At 34.7% G+C, this 13559-nt stretch overlaps 1 protein-coding gene across 1 annotated transcript in view; it reads left to right on the top strand.

The window, feature by feature from the left end:
* Positions 1-326: 326 nt before the first annotated feature.
* Positions 327-13559, top strand: part of LOC133522024 (allatostatin-A receptor) — a 191241-nt gene continuing 178008 nt past the window's right edge. The window contains exon 1 of the mRNA XM_061857194.1: positions 327-982. The gene's annotated coding sequence lies outside the window, so the exon portion shown is untranslated. The remainder of the gene's footprint in view (positions 983-13559) is intronic.

Raw genomic sequence — 13559 nt, forward strand, 5'->3', positions numbered from 1 at the left:
TTTGGTTTATAATACAGTCACCCCGAACTGTGCATAGTAAGCATCAAAAATACCGCATGAAACAACGCGCCAATAGTTTTTCTATCCCCGATTACATTTCCAAACAGATATGTATATATTTCGACAGCTCGCGTTCAAAAGTATCTGCAACAGTTTAATTTTCCATATTCATATATATATATAGCCATATCTCTTTTTGTCAATACGCTACTTTTTTTTTTTTACTTTATTGTACATAGAAGTAAAAACACGAAAAACACAGTTACAGAGTAAATTAAATACAAGAAAGGCCTATACTTGTGATTTGCCAATAATGATTAATTGAAAATTCTAGTCATTTGACCACATTGACACCCCTATTTTCTATCAAGCGAAATGCACGATAACAAATTACATCTTAGACGCCATGTCAGTGCACGTTCGACCTGACCTGTGTGTCAGTGGATAAAGTATTAATCGGTAGCTTTTATCAGACTAACATACAAAACGTGGTGCTACGAGATGAGAAAAAACAGAATTAATTAATTCTGTGTAGGTATATAAACTAAATAGTTGTTATAGGGTCCAAAACTACTATATAAAAAAAAGGACCAATAAAACTTAAAAAAGTTTCATGCCATCAATAAGAAAACTTGCAAAATCAAATGTCGCTCCAGCCTAAAGAGGCGGCTGGATTCAGTCACCGCCTGGAACTCGTCGCGAGCGTGCGCTGCGTACCGCCCAACGATCCGAGTCTCGGGACGCGTTCCAAATTTAAAAATAAAATCTGATTAAATGTCCAATACTAACGTATAAACTTACGTTCTTGTTTTGTAAGAAATAAAAGTACCCCCGTTATATTTTATAAGTGACTGATAAGTTTATTTTGCTATTTTTTAGTGTGTGATTGAGACTAAAATGTAAACTTTATCAAGAGTGGATAAGTGTTTCGAGAACTTGTTCCCTTTGATTTGGCCGTGTGGTCGCAACTTTACGACGTAATGTAAGTGATTAAAGTTACTGCCACTTAGTTTAGTGACATTTTTAAGTATTACACAGTCATTATTTATGTTTAAAAATCCTTATTTTTTTGTCGTATAAATTATTAAATAATATTTGATTTATTATAAATATTTATTTTAATTTGTTTGTGTTTGTACGATGTTTTTTTTTCCAGTGTAATATCTCGAATTAGCTTATTAAAATACAACAAAAAAATCTTGTTGATATTTTAATATCTTGTTAAATATATTATATACCAAAAAAGTCATTGACAAGATATAAAAAAAAAGTTATGAGAACGACAATAGTTATGTAAGAGTTTCAAAAGTCCAAGGGAGGCCAATTTTTTTTTCAAGATTTCAAAGTGTTTTTGAAAGATTTTCTTAACACACGTTGAACTTCAGAGTACGTATGAATTTTAAATTAAAAAAATACAAATTTATCATTTAATTACATCCTTACATTACTTTTTTAATATAATAATTTCATAAATAATATGTACTACTATAATTTTTTTTAATGGAAAAAAATATATTTATAATACTACATTTATCTATACGTAAAAACGGCCAAGTATAATGGATGTAATGTTTCGTACCTTCATACGATATGAAAAAGTCATACAAGCAAAAGGGCGTACCTTTACTAGTTAAGTACTTTTAATAAAAAGGGAAATTAAAGCGATTATTTTTCTTTATAATGTAAGTTAATAATAAGACCTACATTCATTGTAAATATTAATGAATTATACTACCGTAAAAACCCGTGTTAAGTGAATACTCATTTTCCCTACTTGAAACTAGTTTTCCGTAACGCGTTGGTGAAAAGGCGTTTTCAATAATTAAACCAGTTTCGACCAGGAAAATGCGTTTTTACTAGTAGAAACTAGTTTTCACAGAATTTAGCCAAAGTCAAAAGATAGATGCGATCACGAGCGAAGCGAGGAGGAGCGTGTTAGGTTGGCCATGATCATGAGCGCCAGAACCGACTTTAAGTTTTTTTATACTGTTAATTAAAATAAAAGCAGCTTTTTTGTAAAACTAGTTTTCACTGAATTAGATTTTGAGCAATTAGTCAAAACTTGTTTTAACCAAGATTTTGCAATAACTATTTTTAACCAAAAAAAAACCCAACTTTCAGCTTGGTTTCACTGTAGCGAAATTAGGTTTTTGATTCTTTCGGTTTCGACATAATCGAATGTTGCGCCTGAATATGAGGCGAACAAAAATCGATTTTGCCAAACATGTCTGATCCACAGTTTTCAGGCACCTACATACAACGTGTAACAAAATTAGTATAAGGAAACACATAAAGCATCTGGCTTTCGCGCTCGCTGCGAAGCGTGTGGCCGATTAATCCTAATGGCGAGGTGTTAATCCATGTCAACGCAACGTCTTAACCATTCATCTATTTCACAATAGTACATTACGATACAAGTGCGAAAAATAGGAAATTCGAAACGAGTGGCGATAAATTAAAACACGACCGAAGGGAGTGTTTTAAATCGACACGAGTTGCGAATTACCTATCCGCACATGTATCGTACAACGTTTTACAGTACATATGGCCCTTTAAATGTTCGACACAGTAACGTAATATGCTACTTCTCGCACTAGTGCTAAAAAGTAGCCCCATATGTACTGTAAAGGCTATTTAATACCCTGCACAAGTCTTGTTATTATGGTGGTCATCATGGAAACTGAACATTGGCATTTATATATTAATATTTGTTAAAATTAATTATAAAATATTATTTGCAACTACTTTTAACGTAATATGTTAAAATGTACCATTGGTTGACTGGTAGAGAATGCCTTGAGGCATTAAATCCGCCATTTGTACCTTCGTGAATTGTGCAATAAAGATTAAATAAATAAATGTAGTTTTGATTTATTTATTTTTAGCTAACGTTTGGAAGTTTCTGAGTTGGAAGGTCAGATGGCAGTCGCTTTTGTAAAAACGAGTGCCTAAGCCAATTCTCGGGATTAGTTGCCAAGCGGACCCCAGGCTCCCATGAGCCGTAGCAAAATTCCGGGACAACGCGAGGAAGAAGAATATATGAACATTGTTAAACTGCGAGCAGCCTCTCAATGTGACACCGATAACTGTTCTGCTAGAAAAACCTACGACGAAACTTAATAGTTACATACATGTATTCATCCTACTAGATGCAAGCTACTAAACATAGCAAATGCTAGTTGAATTTGTTATAGTTTGTAATTTCTGAAAAGGCCTTCCCCAAGGATCTCCTCAATGACCGGCCGAGCGAAGCTCTCGTCCAGCAGTATCTTGATACTATTGTCACCCTGTCATATTAAAAGCCCCTTTTCTGCTACATCCGCGTTCACGATCGATACTCTTGAACCTTCAACGGCGTCGATTCTACGAAAAATTTGCTTCACCATCTGCTTGGAAAATCTCTCAAATATATTGGTCTAAGATAAGGTACGCCCTCATCTGTTATTTATTACGATAGATAATATTCACATTGATACATTTAAAATAGGTTGCCTAGTTAATTTGCGTGCGGACAGTATTAAATAATTTTTGTTCTTATTTTTTGTTTTGTTATTTAATCGTATACCTTTAAACGAGATATTCTTGTATATATATAACTCTGAAACGGCTCTAAGGCGAAAAATCGATCTAGTGATATTATGTCTGGGAAAACGAGCATTTTTGAGTTTTTATATATCGAGCAAAGCTCAGTCTGCCAGATATTCGTATATTATATCAAATGATGAACCATGCCATGGACTTGACCAACTTCAATAAGGCAACCTATTTCAGTTGAATTGAGAATAAAATAAGCTATCATTTGATATAATATACGGTTACATAAAAAAAATACAGTCCGTACGCAATTGAACTAGGCAACCTATTTGCAATGTGTAAATGTGAATATTAGCTATCATTTCTTTCTTATCATTAATAAATAATAGATCAGGGAATTTATTTCTTATACCGTATCTCCCACTACATCGAGGATCCAGAGTACAAGGTCTGTCGAATTTGTGGGGCCCACGATGTATAATTATTATGCGGTGGTATTTATGGCTATAATATATAAAAACCTAGCAATCATAGTTGAATGTGGTTTTAGTCGAAGTTAAGACGAAAGGGGACGACAGCCCCGAAACCGCCTTTCCATACTAACTTAGTCCTCATTTTCCTCTCTGAATATTAACATTATTAAATATATTTGTACTCAATTGAATGTGCATAACATTTAAAAAAATATATGAAACATCTTTTATGCTCCTAACTTTTATAATATTTAAAAAGACGAAAAAAATAATTTTCCACTATGTCAATATCCAGGGAGGCAAATGTGGACTACGTTTGTATGGAGAATCGATCGTCGTCTTTCCTTTTGAAATACTTACTTATAATGCTATAATAATTATAAATACCTACTGTCAACTCAGCTTCCATTAAGTACTGTCTTGTTTGAAAAAGTTGTCTCGTTAGAAAATTTCTCGTGTCCTTAAATACCGGGAGAAAGCAATCCAAGGGTATCAGCTATAAATATTAAAAACTAACTTTTAATTATTTATTAAAAGTTGAGCGTTGGTTAGCTTTTTATATGCTTGTACACTCTGTACGCTAATGTATTTGCTTTGCTCATGATACCTCTGAAGTTAGGTTAGGTACCATAATAATATATTTTAAATTACGTTTTTTGTCAAAACTTTGATTTTTGATACAAACTTTTATAGCCAACTGTTTTTTTATTTCTAAACTTTGTAAATACTAATTTAGTACTTATCTAGTACAAATTTTAGTAGTTATTTAGTACTTATCTAGTACTAATTTAGTACACGTCTAACAAACCCAAACACAATTAGGTTGTGTTGTTTGATCACAGAGTTCCTATGGCCACCTCCGCCAGAGTGCCTATGGATCAGCTCGACGGTACCATAATATTGCATTGCCACCCGACTTACATTTATGTATGCAAATTTTCAGCTTCGTTGGAAACCGGGAAGTGGATCAAATTTAACTTTCAAGATTTGATTACAGACAAATTGGGACAGGTGAACCTAAATAAAAGCTTGTATTAAAAACACTACTTCTTATCAGGCTGCAACCATTGTGGTACAAAACAAAGTCGATTAATTTTTACCCGACTGACAAAGGACGGCGACTAAGGTATCCCATAGAGTACCACTCAAACAGCTTGACAGCCAGTTTTAATAATGAATCAAGTTAGTTGTTTAAGCTCAACTTTTGACAGTTATGTTGACACCGAAGGGTGTTATAAAAGTATAAATTTAAAGATGAGAGAGGAGCGTCATAACTGAAGTTTGCCAGAAAAATACTGTCGCCTGCCCCTTTGGTGTCATAACAGGAAGTTAAATGAAATCTGTGACTACTCACGCTTTGGTTCCGTACCTTTAAATAAATAAAGAGTTTATTACGCAAGTTACGTGGTGGTGGCAAATGTATAGATAAGTAGCTATATATTATTTGCACATTTACGATTAAATAAACGCATTTATTTTAACAAATCTGCACAAATATTTAAAAGTTCTATCGGATTTGTCACATCTGACGTCACCCGACCATTTCTCCATAAAATTACACCATATTTCTAATAGGTATCGACATAGATACAAATGTGATCCCCATTTTTTTCTTTGAATTTCAACCTTATATAAAATATATATCGTAGTCGGCCAACCCTCATATTACAATAGTCAAAAAATTCTCGCGTGATTTTTTTTTTCTTTTACTTGTTCCTTGTCAGAACAAAATAGCAAATATTCCCTTAAACTGATCCTCACTATTTGTATTACACCCTGCATTTACCACAGCTATGCTTAGTTTGTTTTTTTTTTTAACATTTTGATCATTATAAGAGTATTATTATAACATTTGTAAACAAGGACAACATGCATTCATTGTAACCTACCACGGGCCCCTAAAAGGCCAGTTTCTTATTTTTTTGTGACTTTTCAAGTTTTTACTTTCATTTAGTAGCACTGGGACATGCTTATAAAACATAATTAACGACCATTATCAAATATTTTAATTTAAAACACAAATAAAAGTTTAAAAAGCGCCGTCGAGTATTTTTGTAACTGAATTACTTTTTAGCTGTTAAATAGCTTTAGTTGCTTTGGTATATAATTGAGTTCTGTCCGAGTTTTAGTCACAATAAGAAATATATGATTTCGAACATGTTTATTTAAAATACATATATAAACTGCCAACATCTTTCAACTTTTCAAGTGATAGAAATCGAATCATTCGGAAATTACGTATCTTTTAGGTGCCGTTTCTTGTAGCAAATTATTTTTTATACGCCCATTTCATTATGCATTAGGCTCGACTTTCAGTCGTTCTGACTCAAGAATCGTAAAATTTAAGGATATGTCGTTACTTCCCTCAGTCCTTAGAGTTATGGTCGCTACAAACTGTCGCAATGGAATAAAAAATAAGTTGAAAGGCGAATGTACCTAATGACGAATGTTTAGCATTTATCGCATCTATTTCGAAATCTTTGTAAAATGTACCGACAATACCAGCGTTAATTTGATATTGATAAATTATTACTCTCAAGGTGCCTAACCAAGATGACAATCGCTTGCGCTATGATAACGAATTGCTTTGTGTCTCTCTATCATTCTTTCATATAGGTCAGTCCAAACGGGAACCATAAATCGCCAATCTGATTACTCGTAAATTGTCTGATCAAATTATAAGGGGTCTAACCATAATATTAAAACAACGGTAGGTGTGATCAAAATACATTTATTTGGCACAATGAATATAACCTCTTTCAATCTAACTAACCACACGTCAGTAGTACGCTTAGACAAGCAATTATGTTGTCTCGAGTTTTAACAAAACAAAACGTACTGACCTGCTAATAATATAATCAACGTAACCACTTGTAATTTGCATCGACTGTCATCGTTCGAATGTCACCTCCCGAATGCTCGTTCAATATAAACCCTTCACGTGATCGATCGTTACAAATACTTTTAATAGTATACTTAGCTTATTTAATCTAGAAAAATGTATTATAATGACAAAATATCTATATAAACTAAACAGTATCCTTACAAAATCAAGTGCTGTGGACGCAAACGCCAATTTGGCTCACCAATTTTGAGCGTCGATTATGACCGATTTTATCGATAAAATGGAGGTGCGGACGCAATAATACCAATTTGAGATGCTAGTATTCTCGATTAAGGCATTTTTTTTATTTAGAGCGTTGAAATATCACAATAAATCTAAAATTGGTGATTAATTTGAAGAATGACGCCAATTTATTTTCTGATCAAATCGGTCGATTTAATCATCCCGTCTGTACTGGCCTTATTAGTGCGAGAGAAGAGACGGTGTTAGTTGCGTTTCGTTCGCTACGAGAACGTAAACGATAGGTTTGTTGACTACGCACCCATGTCTCAGTAATGATTCGAATTTTCTAACACAGATAACTTTCTTTTTAACTTAGTTGTACGGTCATGTCTGAAAATATCGATACGAAAAAAGTGCTAAAAATAGTAAAAATATGTATACACGACTTTATTTCCCATATATTGAGGTAGTGTATACATATTTTTTTGTATTGATATTTTCAGACGTGACTGTACTTGGTGTCACTGCTGTTAGGGGTAATAATTACGCTGTAAGATATATAAAAATCGAATGCCGTAGTTTCTAGTGAATAGTATGAAGATATCTTTGCCAAAAGATAAGGCATTAGTAATTCGCTATATTTGATCAGCATGCATTGCTTATAAATTGGGTCATTCTCATATGATGAGTTAATGTTATGGTTTAATCAGCGCTTGAAATAGCTTTCTCAATTATTATCTACAGCCCGTAAATGTAATGTAATGCATAATGCAAATTTAATATGAATATCAGTGTTTAAATGTCAACAATTTTCATCCATTTATTTTATACGGACGGGTTTTTCTTTGGAGATTAACTCAATTACTGTACAATTAGCGGTATTTCTGTTCTACTTACCTAGTTTGATCAAAACCTATCGTTCAGAAATACTCAATAGGTAAGTACTCTGATGCCCAATGTCTTTATTGCTAATAAGAATAAAGGAAAAACATATGCAGTAAATAGATACACTGTATACCATCAAGAATCTAAAATGAATGCATTATCAAAAAAGTGGCTGTGACATAATCGGACAGACAGACGGATATGACGAATCTATAAAGGTTCCGTTTTTTGCCATTTGGCTACGGAACCCTAAAAATTATGAATTATCAGAAAATTTAAACAAATGTCAAAAGTAAAAATAAATAAACAAAGAAAAATAACTCAAGGAAAAGAAAATGGTTCATGTCTTAAATTTCTGAAATATTATCAAATAACGATTACAACGTAGATATGATATACTATTAATATGGGCGATCGTCTCCTTTCATCTTGAGTCGTAACTCAGTTTCAATACTTGACACAATAATTATACTTAATTATAATAATCGCTCGTAACTCACTCAGAAGCGCTGGTGGCCTAGCGGTAAGAGCGTGCAACTTGCAATCCGGAGGTCGCGGGTTCAAACTTCGGCTCGTACCAATTTTTCGGAACTTATGTACGAAATATCATTCGATATTTACCAATCGCTTTCCGGTAAAGGAAAACATCGTGAGGAAACCGGACGAATCCCAACAAGGCCTAGTTTACCCTCTGGGTTGGAAGGTCAGATGGCAGTTGCTTTCATAAAAACTAGTGCCTACGCCAAATCTTGGGATTAGTTGTCAAGCGGACCCCAGGCTCCCGTGAGCCGTGGTAAAATGCCGAGACAACGCGAGGAAGAAAAGAAAAATTACAATGTAGGTACCTGGCTGTCAAATAAGAAATAAATGAAAATGCTCCCAAAAATAATACGTTTATTGAAGTAACGAAATCCCCAGAAGCAAGAGAAATGAGGAAATTAATAATAAAAGGGAAGTGATTTATTAGAAAAAGCGGTCAAGTATGGCAGTATGGCGTAAACAAGAAGAATTTTATTTTAACGGATTGTGCCAATTTTGGCCGAGCTAGGTTATACGATGGGATTTTTAGAAGAAATATTTAATACAATTCACTCCAGGTATATTGTGCTACAGGCTCAGCTATTTTGCGCAAATGTGAAAAGGACAATTTTAGGGTTCCGTACCAAAAAGGTACAAAAGGAACGGTTATGGTGCGACTCTGTCCGTCCTCTGTCTGCCTCTCTGTCTGTGTCTACTGACTAGGTGAAGTGGGGTTTTTGTTTTTTTTTATAGTGAAAAAAAAGATGACTTATGGAGGAAAATATGAAAAAAAATACCATTCCCTTACCTCCGAATATTACAGACGAAAAATATAAACAATCTTGGTAACTTTTCTTTTTCAATTAACAAAAAACATTTCCGAATTCAGTACCCCTACCCTAGTGTAAATAAATTCGATTTTGAAACGTGACGTACGCGTTTGCGTTTAGTCTCATTTTGTATTGGACGTTTTGGAAACTGAAAATCCTATACAAAATGAGACTTGACGCAAACGCGTTCGTCACGTTATGATGTCGATCAAATTTACACTAGGGGTACTGTTTGCAATTGAACCAACTTTACGTGTGTTCCTTTAAGTGTTTCGCCTTTATAGTTACGCAAGATAACTCAACGTTTGTACGGAACCCTCGGTGCGCGAGTAAAACGAACTCGCACTTGACCGGTTTCTATTTTATTTATTCTAGTCTTAGTGCATCGTATTTACTCAACGTATTTAAATTATGGAAGGTTGTCTTCATATAAAATGTCTTTAAGGTTGTTGAAGTTGCATGAAAACAGTCCATAGCTATTTACAACACAATTTCAACGCCGTAAATTAATAGTCTAGATGTTCTTATTTTTTTGATAATTAACCTACATCTTTATGCCTAATTTATTCCTTCTATTTATTGTTAAGATATCTGTAAAATTGTTTGTACAAAGAAATATTTTCTCTTAAAATGTTCTTTATCCACCCACTTGCTTTTGGTAGCTGTAGTTACCAGCTGGCACCCTTATTTTAAAATAATAATAGAATTCACTGAAATATATCAAGCACGTGAGTGGGTATACAGAAAATGATGAATCTTTCACTCACTCTTCTCTTGTTTACGCCTTAGAAGGTTTGGGTCATTAAATGGAATAATGGTTCTCAATAATAGTCTTCCTTGTTGATGTGGAAGAAATCAATAAGGCTTGAACGTTACTAATACAGGGTACCTTTTATGGGGGTTTTAAATGAAAAAAGCGGCTATACTCTTCAAATAATAATGAATATGGACCCGGGTACGTCCTTAAACTACGTCCAAAAGAGAGGTATGGGCATTGTGAATAACATCTCGCTTTTGTGTGGTAGGGCACAGCACAGCGGATGTCATTCCAGATCTAGAGCAGAGTCCAACTGGGGAAGTACCTCCACTTTACAGAAAACCGCAGCTAAATAACACTAGACCCTCATAGTGTTGTGTTCCTGTCGGTGAGTAAGGTTGCCAGAGCTCAACGAGGGGGAGGGGGGGTTTGGACCGGCAACGCGCATGTAACTTCTCTGGAGTTGCAGGTGTACATAGGCTACAGAGACTGCTTACCATCAGGTGGGCCGTATGCTTGTTTGCCACCGACGTAGTATATAAAAAAAATAAGGATCGTACTCGTATTGTTAATTATGGATACAAATAAAATGGCATAATTTGTATTAACACATTATGTTTCGGAAAAAATAGTATTTTATACAATCCTATACTAAAGAGCTTTTCAGTCGAGAACCGTGTTTAGGCAACGAAGCTTCCTAAGTTGCCTAAGTAAGGTACGAGATACTTTTTTTACGAGTCATCCAAAATAATATATTTTTTTAGTATAAAACCTAAATAATTCATGAAAATTGGTAAGTATCCCAGTAGACAAAAATTTAGTGCAATAGTACATTGTGCAACGAGGGGGGTAAGTGGAATATTGTACGAGAGTCTATATATTCACGACAGTCGCTGGCTGGAGTGAATTAAAGACTCGAGTAACAATATTCTTACCCCCGGAGTTACACACAATGTTTTTCATCACACTTGCGAAGAAAAAACTAAATTTTAAGCGAAATAATTCTTAAATACGGTGACATTTAAAACATTCGTCCGCCATATTGTCATGTTTTGACAGTTTACGCATCGAAGGCACAGACCTATCCGTCGTACAGCCACAATTGGAAATTGTGTAAAATTATTTTAAACGGCTATTAAATAAATCAAATTAAATATTTTTAAACATGAACAAAAATACTAAATTAGAAACGTAAAATAACACTAGACCCTACTCATAGTGTTGTGTTCCTGCCGGTGAGTAAGGTTGCCAGAGCTCAACGAGGGGGGGGCGGGTTTAGGGTCGGCAACGCGCATGTAACTCCTCTGGAGTTGCAGGCGTACATAGGCTACGGAGACTGCTCACCATCAGGCGGGCCGTATGCTTGTTTGTCACCGAAATAGTATAAAAAAACGTTAGTATTTTAAGAGTAAAACTCATTTATACCTAGTTAATTCGTAAAAATTAGTAACAAAATAAATAATAAAAAAGCTATAACTCCCTAGGGATTTACAGTTTTTTTTATATATAATCCGTAACTCCCGGGGGAACAATCCCGCATTAAATAATCTTTTTACGACCAAGTGTGATGAAGTGGAGCGCGGCGGCACATGAACTTTAAATTTTTTTTATAGTTGACTACAGCGCATCGAAATTAATCTTATTAATCTATTAATCAATCATATTCTTTATTTCAGACCTGGTCCATAAGTATACATTTAAATCATACCATTCATTAAAATTTAACATTAATACATTATTTATGTTTATGCTTATAGCTTTCTTGGGAGCCCATACATGAAAAGTACGCAATTATATTAGTTTGGTATACGAAATCTTAATTCAACCATTACAGTCTACGAGTAGAAAAAATAAATTTAGATTCTTATTCCGTATCTTCGAACATAATACGTAATGATTATTTTATTATACCAGATTTTCTAGGCTAGTTCTGAGTTTGATTTTATTGTTCTTTATTATCTCTTAGACAGCAATTGTATTAAAGGATTTTTGGGTACGCATTTAGTCTATTTCGAATTGATCAATGTCATCTATTGGTTTAGTTTGTTTACTAAGCATTAACATAGATGATGATGATGATAGTTATGATGATCAGAGTCGAAATTCTTTCGAAGGATTTAATCTCAGGGTGATTCGGGGGTTTTAACGTTTTCATAGCAAATTTGACATTTAGGCGAAGAACCCACGTAGGGGTGTGACAGCGCTGCACTGCGCCGTACGACGGAGGCGCGGCGTATTTGTATCCAAAGTATAGGTATGCCTGTTCACGTAATTTCGACCGAACATTCTCGTTTGGTGTGCCTCGGCGGAAGGCTAGAACGCAAATGGTTGATGAGTTCGCATAACGCGCGCGATTGGTCGCAACTCGCAACTAGTTGCGTTGGACTGCACGCTTGACTCGCATCAATCGCTGACATCATTCTTGATGCCCGTAAAGCCCGTCTTTACGAAGTAATATATGTAAGTCAATGTTTGTATCACGGTGTAGGTGATCAGCCAAAACACGGCACCGCTGCACCATGCGGAGGTCAGAAGTGCCACACCGCTACATAGGTTCTTCGCCTTTACTGGATACCAGTCGAGTATATGGCGAGCATAGTCACACGAAGCTAAATCTGGCCAGAGTAATGTAGGACCATCCGGTATTTTTTGTATGGGATCTTTGTTAATTATTTCATTTCTAATTGGGCAATCTAATAATACGAAGTCGTTATCTAAAAACACAACTAAGTTTGAATCTAAAATAAACCGAAATATATGGTTAATTCGAAGTTTTGCAACAAACCGGTTCCGATCCCTGGTAGGACTCCCGTGTTTTCGAATGAGTAGCCAGAGCAGTACTCACATTTTAAGAGATCATCTGACATCTAGCTTGCTAAAGCAACATTTTTGGTCTAAAGTCAGAACAACATTCAGGCAATCCGGCTGTGGAATGATCTTCCTCTCTCTATGAGACAAGCCCAGAACAAATTCTCCTTCAAGCGCATGTTGCGCAAGCATCTGTTTGACAAGGTTCAAAGGTCGTCCTCATGATGTTTCACAATGGGTATATATTTATATATGTATGTATTTATATTTATGTATCATATTATTTATGTACGTATAATTTTATATAGGTAATATTGTGATTTTTTTTTTGTCATTTTACTCTGTATTCTGACCCTGCACCAATTAGGATCTTTCGGTTTGGCTCATGGTTGACTGGTAGAGAATGCCTTCTGGCATTAAGTCCGCCATTTGTACTCTTCATGTATTGTGCAATAAAGTTTAAATAAAATAAATAAATAAATAAAATGGAATTCTCGTCTTTAGAGATATTTGTACCTCTCATTACGACATCAAATTACGGTAGCATTTTGTAGTCAAGTTTGACATACGTTTCATCGTTCGTGATAAGTAGTGTAATTTTGACTTAAAATTTGGTCTAACAACTTCTGAGCCCAAGTTTTGACAAAATATTGCTGCGATCTAGTTATTTTTGTATAGGTATTGCC

This window comes from Cydia pomonella, chromosome 10, assembly GCF_033807575.1.
Source record: "Cydia pomonella isolate Wapato2018A chromosome 10, ilCydPomo1, whole genome shotgun sequence".
NCBI classification, from domain to species: domain Eukaryota; kingdom Metazoa; phylum Arthropoda; class Insecta; order Lepidoptera; family Tortricidae; genus Cydia; species Cydia pomonella.